At 42.0% G+C, this 9,823-nt stretch overlaps 1 long non-coding RNA gene across 1 annotated transcript; it reads left to right on the top strand.

Moving 5' to 3' along the window:
• Positions 1-6,415: 6,415 nt before the first annotated feature.
• On the top strand, positions 6,416-9,450 carry LOC125944825 (uncharacterized). Its single transcript, XR_007466533.1, has 3 exons — positions 6,416-6,578; positions 8,462-8,503; positions 9,327-9,450. It is a non-coding gene; the product is annotated as an uncharacterized LOC125944825 (long non-coding RNA).
• The last annotated feature ends 373 nt before the right edge of the window (positions 9,451-9,823 follow it).

Below are 9,823 nucleotides of genomic sequence, written 5' to 3'. Positions count from 1 at the left end.
GCCAAGGAGGAGCGCGGCAGCCGCATGACGCGTTTCTTAGCGTTCGCCGAGCATCGGCGCTTGCAGGCTTTGCGGCGGCTGTGCTAGAGGGCGTCAAGTGTTTTTAGTCCCGCTGCTGTACACGTCTTAGACATATTTCGTGGCGACCGTGGCGATACCTTGTGTCGCCAGACTGATTCAATGCTAGACGCATCACCTTCGTGAGTTATCGTGAGATGGGTTCAGCGGAATTTTCGTTTGTGTCAGTGTGTCACTTTGCGCTGTTACTCTAGTTACTCTGCAAGACGATCAAGTCAAACAACCAGTCTTTCTAAAGTTACTGAAGCGGTTGAAGCGCACCGTCATTTTGTGCAGTGTCGTGGTGTCTGTACGCAGTGTACGCTACCCCCTCGAAACCTTTTGCACATACCCACAGCGTAGGGTAGCAAACTCTTCACTCCTCTGGCTACACTCCTTATAATTTTTCATCTTTTCTTTCTACCTTGCAATCGTCATTGTTCGCCTTGATGAGAGCTTGACATTTGCACCGCTTATGGTGGAAGGAAGGAATTCTGATGAGGAAACTATAGGCATATTTGCTTTCATTTTTTATTTGGGATTATTTATTTTAACCTGTAGGACACTTGTATGACCAGTGCCCATATGCAATATTTTGCCATGCCCCCGAAACCTCTCAGTAAAGCAACAGCCAAACGCCATCTTTTATCCACAATTTTCGCAGTAGCTGAGGGATAACATGGTTAAGTTGAACATAATTCCTGTATGTGATGTTAAAAATTTGATTTTTTATGGAACAGTTGTTATTGCTTGTAGTGTTCGGTGCCTGTTCATTGCACAATGCTCATTTATATTACATGTCTGTGAATATTCTTGTGTAAAATTCGCATAATTAAAGTGTTGTATTTTCTGGTTTGATTTTTGTAGCGCTTGTGTTTGTAGCTATCTTTGAAGCTTACTTTATGAGTTCTCCACCCTGTATCGGCCTTTGGGCTAACAGTATAAATAAATAAATAAATAAATAAATAAATAAATAAATAAATAAATAAATAAGTAAAACACTCCTAGCCGTTCATGGAAAGCTCATATAGGAAAGAGTCGCGTGCTTCTTCCTAGCAGAAAGCACCTTTTTGGTTTGTTGTTCTATGATCCATAACTTGGTTTAAAAGGCGTGAACTCTTGGAGGGAACAAATCGTGACAGTTATTAAACTGGCAATCAGAATTACAAGCAGAAAATATCATGCATGAGTCTCAAGATATGGAAACGGGCAGCGCGCCGTGAGGGAAGCAGTCAACACATTAGAGAGGAAACGAACGGTCTAACAACAGGGGTACCTCTTCCGTGGAGGTAGAGGTCTGACTGCATTCATGGTGTTGTCTGATGACAACACAAGTGTACAATAAAGCAATATGGCAGACGCGAGAATTAGGACGTCACGAGTGTTCCGACAGTAACAAGCGCGCCCACCCCTTCGTAATGCTAACATGCGTCCACGAACCAAATCTTCTTTGTTTGGGCCTCCATTCTAATTGAGTGCGGATCGATAGTGGTTACAGAGCCTGGGCGTGCCCCAGAACGTGAGCGCGTGCGCTACAACGGCACTCATTCTGTTGTTGGCGCTCTTTCCAGTTCCGCCAACGCCACTCCACAATGAAGACGCAAAGTGTACGAGTGGTTTTTGCACTTTTTGGCGCCGACCTATGGTGAAATTTAGAGAAAGGAGCTACAGGTACGACTATGGATCGAGTGATATGTGGTAATATCTCTAGCCAACGGGAAATTGTGCCGAAATAACGCAGAGTTAACGTCTTCTTCTTATTATTCTTTCTGGGGTTTTACGTGCCAAAACTAGTTCTGATTATGAGGCACGCCGTAGTGGAGGGCTCCGGTATAATTTTGACCACCTGGGGTTCTTTAACATGCGCTACAACGCAAGCATACGTAAAGTATTGTATTTGAAGTGTTTCGTGTAGCACGATCCGGTGCCATTCCCGCACCACTGTTTGGGGTATCAGCCATTGTTTAAGGAGGTATGCGCCATTGCATTTTCCTTAAGTGACGGATAGGATTTTTCCTGCGTTGGCAAAGAAATGCTTACGCATTTAAAATCAAGAACCATATAGGACCTCTTACGGTACTAGGGAGCTCCCCTTATAAAAATGACTATTGAAATGTTGTTGGCATATTGTTGAGGAATTGTTGACACAATATCCTTTCAATAATGTCTGAATAGTTATTGAACGTACACAACAATACCTCAACAATAAAGTTGTTGAGCGCTTCACAACAGTAAAGTCATTGACTAATTGTTGTTGACATATTGTTGAATAATGTTGAGTACTATTGAGAATTGTTGAGCAATATTGACATTAAATATATATCTGAAACACACACATGTAGACGTGTATGTGTTTTACACATATATATTGTTTTATTGTTTACTTAATCACCACTAATTCTATAGAGTGTCACATAACTTGAACCAAATGCCTATCTCTCGAGGCGTAACTGGGGGAGGTTGTGGCAAGACGACGCTGCCGCAGGCGTTCCGCTTCGTTTGCCCTAAATTCAGGGTCGGCGGCTCTTCGCTGACGTTTCGCCTGGGCTTCGGATGCCATCACGCTAGAATCAGTATGCTAGAATCGGATGACAAGCTTCGCTTACTAGAATCGGACGACAAGCTTTGGTTACGTAAGATATGCCTTTGCTTACGTAAGATGCTTACGGCGACAAGCTTTGCTTTAAGATATATATTCAATGTCAATATTGCTCAACACTTCTCAATAATACTCAACATTATTCAACAATATGTGAACAACAATTAGTCAATGACTTTACTGTTGTGAGGCACTCAACAACATTATTTTTGAGGTATTGTTGTGTACGTTCAATAACTATTGAGGCATTATTGAAAGTATATTGTGTCAACAATTCCTCAACAATATCCCAACAACATATCAATAGTCAGTACTCCATTTTCTCGACAGAGAAAGGGCTGTTGATTTTGTCTCTTTGTGTCCCACGTATAACAAGGGCAGTTCAAGGAAGCCTCCGCGTGCCCACAGGGGATATGTGCCATTGAGCTTGGACCCTTTCTGCACTGCCTCCAGGATCGGCCCACATGAAAGGGGTGCCATTGATCTTGGACCCTTTCTGCACTGCCTCCAGGATCGGCCCACTTTTATGTGCCCCTGTATCTTTCTGCCTTTTGAACGTCGCCATTGGAAATGACAAATAAAACTGAAGCGTAATAGAAGTTACAGCTTGAGTGATATTGTCAAGAAACATTGGGAAGAACTCGCAAGCAATATTTTTTTTGTAATTTGTTTGGAGAGTAACTAGCATGTGTAGTAAAGGGTTGGTGCCAGAGACCGCCTTTTTTCAAGTTTGAATGGTTGCTCGGATGATCTCGTTTTATTCTCGCAACTTGTCATAGTGGTTTTTGATGTGTGGCAAAGAGAGTGTCAAGCAGACGCTATTTACAATTTTGTTTGCTCATATGTTTTGTTTATATCAAGTACAATGCATTGTATGTACGGTACGCTATATTGCACTCTACGTCCATGCCACAGTTGTACTCGTGCCTACGGGTGACTAAATTTCATTTTCAACTTGCCGGCATGTTCTCGTTTTGAATGCCCGGATAACAGCTTTGGCTTTTGGCTCAAGGTCACTTGAAGATCGCCGACAACGGGAGCTAAAAGCATTTCATGCTTAAAAGAGTAGGCAACATTAAACTTTGACTTAGGTGTTTCTTTTTGGCACTCGCATCCCGGCGTTGGTGTTCTGTGCTTTGGTAAGGAGTAATAAGTGATTTCTGATCAGTTATAATTATTCAAGACACTTCAGTAACTCAACTTGAACTAAGCTTATGCTTTGATATCATGTATATAAAGAAACCGATGGATTTTGCACTGTACTACTTTTTTTTCTTTTTTTCCTGATTTATTTTTAATCTGGTCTCAGCTAATTAGTTATAATTATCCCGGACACTTCAGCAAGTCAGCTTGCGACAAAACTTATGCTTTGATATCAAATCTATAATGAAAGTCATGAATTCTGAAATGAACCATTTTTTTTCTATTTTTCTGATTTACTTGGATTGCGTCCCCGGTCGTCTCAGCTAATTAATCAGAATTATTCCAGACACTACAGTAACTCAACTTATAGCTAAACTTATGCTCTGATATCATATCTATAATGAAATTCGTGAGTTTTGTACTGTACAATTTTTTTCGATTTATTTTCACCTCTTGATCATCTCAGGAGGTGAACCGGAAGTACTGTCCAAAGAACAAATGGCACTCGACGCTCCTGCCACTAAAAACTCCCGATACAGCTTTCTATTTCTCAATACGTGCAACATAAAATTGATTTTTTTCTTTTTCTTTTTTTTTTTCGAGCGTGAAAGAAGCCCGCGAATACACGCAAAATTGCCGCACAACTAGCCGCTCGAGGCACTATGCGTGTGTCCGCGGGCTTCTTTCACGGTCGGAAAAACACTTTTATGTACCACTTATTGGGCAACAGAAAGCTGTATCGGGAGTTTTTCCTGTTGCTCTATAATTTCCTGATTGACACTTTTCATTTAAATATAATATCTGCGAAGCTAATTGTTTATTATTAATTGCTTAATAATTATTAATTATAATGATTATCTAATTATTTATCTAATGCAAAAAAATGAGTATCTGTAAGCGACGGCAAACAACATTACCTTGGTTCTGTCCAGCTACGTGGCACTTGCATATATATAAGTGTCGGTGCAAGAAAGTTGGGACACCCTGTATATACTGGGTGTTCAAAATTATAGGCTTTACGAAAATTTTTAAAAATCCCTTGTAGCAGGTAGCATAATTCTTATCGCTTAGCATGGTTTATTCGAAGAAACGGACATTAGTAACACAAGAAATTGAAACTAATAGTCTAATAATTAACAAAAATTCACAAATGAACTTCTTAGTTAATTATTTTACGACACATATTGCAATATATGAATTGTAGCCGGTGAGTTTGCAAGACGGATAAAATGAATTTCCAGGATAACACCAGTTTCGAGATATTATTACCCAAAGTGTGGGACGAAATACATGGGCGTTTTAGTTACTGTTGTGCTTCAATGTATAAAACAGCATTTTGGTAACAAAGTAAGTGTAACAACAGTGCATTTTTACGGCGAGTTTGATGGCGCATATCTCCAAACTGGTGTCCTTCTGGAAATTCATTCCAAGTGGATACGCCTGACAAGCTCACCGGCTCAAATTCGTAAATCGCAATATCGGTCGTAAAGTAATAAAATAATAAGTTAATTAGTGATTTCTTCTTAATTAGTTCAATCTATGTTTCGATTGCTCGTGCTACTAATGTCCGCCTCATCGATTAACCCAGCTCAATAATAAGAATTATGCAACCTGCCACAGGCGATTTCTAAAAATTCTGTAAGACTTAAAAATGACCACCCTGTATGTATATATATATATATATATATATATATATATATATATATATATATACACAAAAAATTGCAGCTCAAGCCAAAGGTCCCAACAAGCAGTGACCAATGACCGATGATTGGGCACCTCCTGGATACCCATCGGTTTCTATTGTAAGTGGCCATGTGCGCTGTCTGTGTCAGAAAACGGCGTTGCCTCCATGTTAAATATGGGCAAGATGGTGGGAAAAGTAGTATGTAAGCATAATAAACAAATATGTTTTTTAAAGAGTGCGTTTTGTTTAGTTGTTAGCCCTTAGCGCACAATAGAATGAAACAAGTTTGGGTGATCTCTGCGACGTGGTGTCCATATTTTACATGAAAGCCTAGGTCTATTCTGTAACACGTAGGGACGGGGTGCTGGCCAGTGTGCTGGGAAACTGCTTGGCCACCGCGCACAATCTACGCTGTTATACTTTGACGGTGGCAAATCGTAGCGCAGAAGCACCGGTACAAATGTTTAATCAATGGGAGACGGCATGCTGTCTACCGTTCGTCATGATGTCAAACTAACAAGCACGAACAGCGACAATTGCGTACGTTGCTCGTCCGTAGTTCATCTCGCGCCGGTTGCTTCACGTATTAAAATAAATATTTCTTTTTAATACAAACGATTAAAACTGTGCGCGCACACAGGGCGCGACATTTGCGACGTTTGAATTTTGCACTATTTCCCGCGCGCTCCGTACGTGACCGGCCGGCGCACTGCGTTACCGCGATATAGAAAATAGTTCCTCAAGGAAGCTAAGCAGAAAAATTTCACACTCTTGCAAACCACAGAAATTGTTAAGAAATAACATTATATTACAAGATTTGTTCATAAATATGGCAATCCATATCTATGAAAGCGTGGATTTGCATGCGCGTTTTTGTGTGAATGCGCGCTTGCGCTGTTGACTCTTTGGCGCATTCCAGAACTTTGTGCGAGCGGCGTATGTGTGCGGGTTGCGTGATGAGTTTGCTGCGTTTTCTGTGCCCTTTGCCTCGCTGTGACATCTTTGGTATATTCCAACTTGTTGCTCGCTCTTTATGGGCTACACGTTGCCTCGAAGATCACCATGATCGCCTCCGACTAAGCCACATCGAAGGTGAGTGAGTGTTTCGAATTCCACTTGCTCGTTCATTGCGACGCTTTCAGCAAAAGTGCGTACAGAGCCCGTGCGTGTCTTCCACGCGCCTCTGTGCTCGTTTGCATTACTAGTACTATCCTTCCGTTGCGAGAATTGGTTGTGCAGCACTAGATTTGTGATATTGAACATGAAGTTTTGTCCTGATTTAACTTCACAGCGCGCTTGCGGCGACGTAAAGCAGCTATGTGGAGCCAGCTAAAACAGGGCATGTTGTGCGCGCCACGATTTTTTGGTACGGTGTTCCAGCACCGATTGAAATTAGCCTTATTAATGAGCGCTCGTGCTCTGCCGTTTTTGGTGGGCAGCTATGTAGAGCCAGCTAAAACAGGGCATGCTGTGCGCGCCACGATGTTTGGTACGGTGTTCCAGCACCGATTGAAATTAGCCTTATTAATGACGCTCGTGCTTTGCCGTTTTTCGTGGAAACAATGCGACGTGAAATAATCCGAAATGTACTGTAATCAAGTATATTTCGTTCGCGCAACGCCGTCCATTGACGTGCATATGCTACATGGCGTGTCGGGATCGGCGAAAATATGCGCGGGGCGTTTCGCCGTTCTAATGTATTCTGCTGCGCTGTTCGCTTCAGGATCGAGTGCCCAGAGTCCGCTGACACGCCGTGCCGTAGACACGCGCTGTGGCGCGATAATAATAAAGAATTGCAATGGCGTATATGTGATTCTATGTGATAGGTGAGATAAGAAAGGGCTGATGGTAGCGAATGCTGTGAAATCATCAGGTTATGTGTGGTTTGTTTTCCGCCGGTAGGCGCGCGGTGAACTTTTTTTTTTTTTAACTATTATCTCCCTTCGACGCCATCGAGTACTTCGCGCTAACGCCTTCGCGTAGGCGCTCTATATTCACGGAAAAGGCAGATTCTGTGGGATTCTATGTTCTGCTTTAGTGGGATGAAACATTTAAAATAATGTCATCGTGTGAAGTTTCAGCCTTTGGCTCTTCAGTAACTGATTGATTTAACTAAGTTCGAAAATCATTAAAGGAACGAGATGCTTGGGCATATTTGCCGTGTCGTCCCACTGTGATCCCAGTGGCATGTAAGCGTTATCGACAAATGTCAAAAATTAGCAAGGCTTTTTATGAGATAGAAGCAGACAGCTATGTCAATAAGTTATTTTTCTTCTTCTTTCTGGGGTTTTACGTGCCAAAACCAGTTCTGATTATGAGGCACGCCGTAGTGGAGGGCTCCGGATTAATTTTGACCACCTGGGGTTCTTTAGCGTGCACTACAACGCAAGCACACGGGCGTTTTCGCATTTCGCCTCCATCGAAATGCGGCCGCCGGGGCCGGGATTCGATCCCGCGACCTCGTGCTCAGCAGCGCAACGCCTTAGCTGACTGAGCCACCCCGGCGGGTAATAAGTTATTTTTGCTTTGAATTCACACACTAAAGAGGAGAGAGAGTGAAAGGGGAGCGTATCCTTGTGATCTAAATGACGGTTTGCCATAAGCTTGGAACAATGGTTTGTTGGTGGAGCAGTTTTGTGGAATACTTAGAGAGTAAGCAAACTGCAGTAGCAGCAGTTAGACCGGGAGTAAAAAAATGCAACACTGGTTTTATATGAACGAGCTACCTTTAAGATGTGGCAGCAACAATTCATGCAGTAGATGAGCAAAAATAATTTTAAAATTTAGGAGAGAAATTAAAAATAAATTATTTGCCCACCTCACACTGCCAGTGGCAAGAGCAGCCATGCTTTAATGTTTTCAATCAGTCATTTATATCCATCCATTTATGTCGGCCTAATCGTCCATGTAGATGTTTTGATTGATGCTTTTGAGTTATCGTGGCGTCACATTTTAATATTGACATCTGTTTTCAGAATCAAAATGAGCCTGGAGACGCCACAGCCGGAATGCGAAAGGTGAATTCTTTGGCCATTCATCGTGTAGCGTCACCATGATCAAATGCACTGTAGCCAGGAGAATGTATTGCTGGGAGGTATTCTCCTTAAGATTTAGTAAAAATGGTAGCATGAAGTGTCTCCTTTGCGATTTTGCATAGCCTTTGATTTGCGAGTCGATTCATTTATTTGATGAGGTGGGCAGTTGGCACACCCTGTCTTTGTGTCTTATGTACACATTCAGCTGAGTAGGTCTGGGACACAGCAAGCGAATCTGATGTGTAGTGGTAATCGCATTAACGTAGACAGTTATCTTTCTGTTTGAGCTGCTACTGCTGCTTGCCAACACAAGCAGCAGTTGCCCACGATGGCGTGAAAGAGGTTCATTGAAGAGTGGCACATACTCTGAGTCACATACCCAGAGATCCAAGCAGGTCCATCAGATGGTTATTAACCCACTTCCCGTTTACATGGCAGCCCTACCCATTAGGCCATTGACCACCAAGTGACACAAATTGGCTGGAAAATAGTTAAAGACAGACACCCGAAAGTACGTGAAGTATCCTAAAAATGCTTCTTGCATTAAAGTTTTTAATGCTTTGGTTTACTTACTATTTTATTTTGTACTGGGTGAATCCTTGATTTCTGAAGCACATGGTATCCTAACATCATAAAAAGCTATGACATTAGTTTTAGTTGTTTTTATTAGTGACATTAGTTGACATTTTAGGTCTGGAGCAGGCAGTATTTCTGTGATTTATTCGGAGTGTGGCTGTTGTGTAAATGTGCTTAAAATCCTTAAACTACCTCACTAATATTTACCTAAACGTGCCGTTTCACATAGGTTGGAGAAGTGCTCATTCAGATGATCCTGGCACAGCTTGCCATGGTGGACCAGGCAAGTTTGCAAGGGCCTTGATTCACCATGTGTTCACAGAGAACCTCATGGGCCACTCACATCTCGGAAACAACACCAACAATAGGCAAAAAGAGGCTCTTGGCCTTATCAGGGTCAACGTTGTTATAGGCAAATACCGTACATCCTTTTTCGCTTTGCATTTTTGCATTCACATTTTGTACTTGGAATTACCAGCTTGCTATTAGCACAACAAATGACTTTCAAGTAGCCTGGGTCTGCAACTACGTGCTACAATAGCCTACTATTAGGAATGAATATTCATTTGATCTCAAGTCTCTAACGCCTCCATACTAAAGTGCTAAATTTTAAAAGCAGCCTTAACCGCCAGAAGTGGTTGGTGGCTCCAACTGTAAATGTTAGGTGTATTTGCGCATTAGTTGCACTACTTGATTGTCATTGCAATGAACAGTTGCAATGAAGCA

This window comes from Dermacentor silvarum, chromosome 4 (genome assembly GCF_013339745.2).
Source record: "Dermacentor silvarum isolate Dsil-2018 chromosome 4, BIME_Dsil_1.4, whole genome shotgun sequence".
Classification (NCBI taxonomy): Eukaryota; Metazoa; Arthropoda; class Arachnida; order Ixodida; family Ixodidae; genus Dermacentor; species Dermacentor silvarum.
This window is presented reverse-complemented; position numbering and strand designations above follow the sequence as displayed.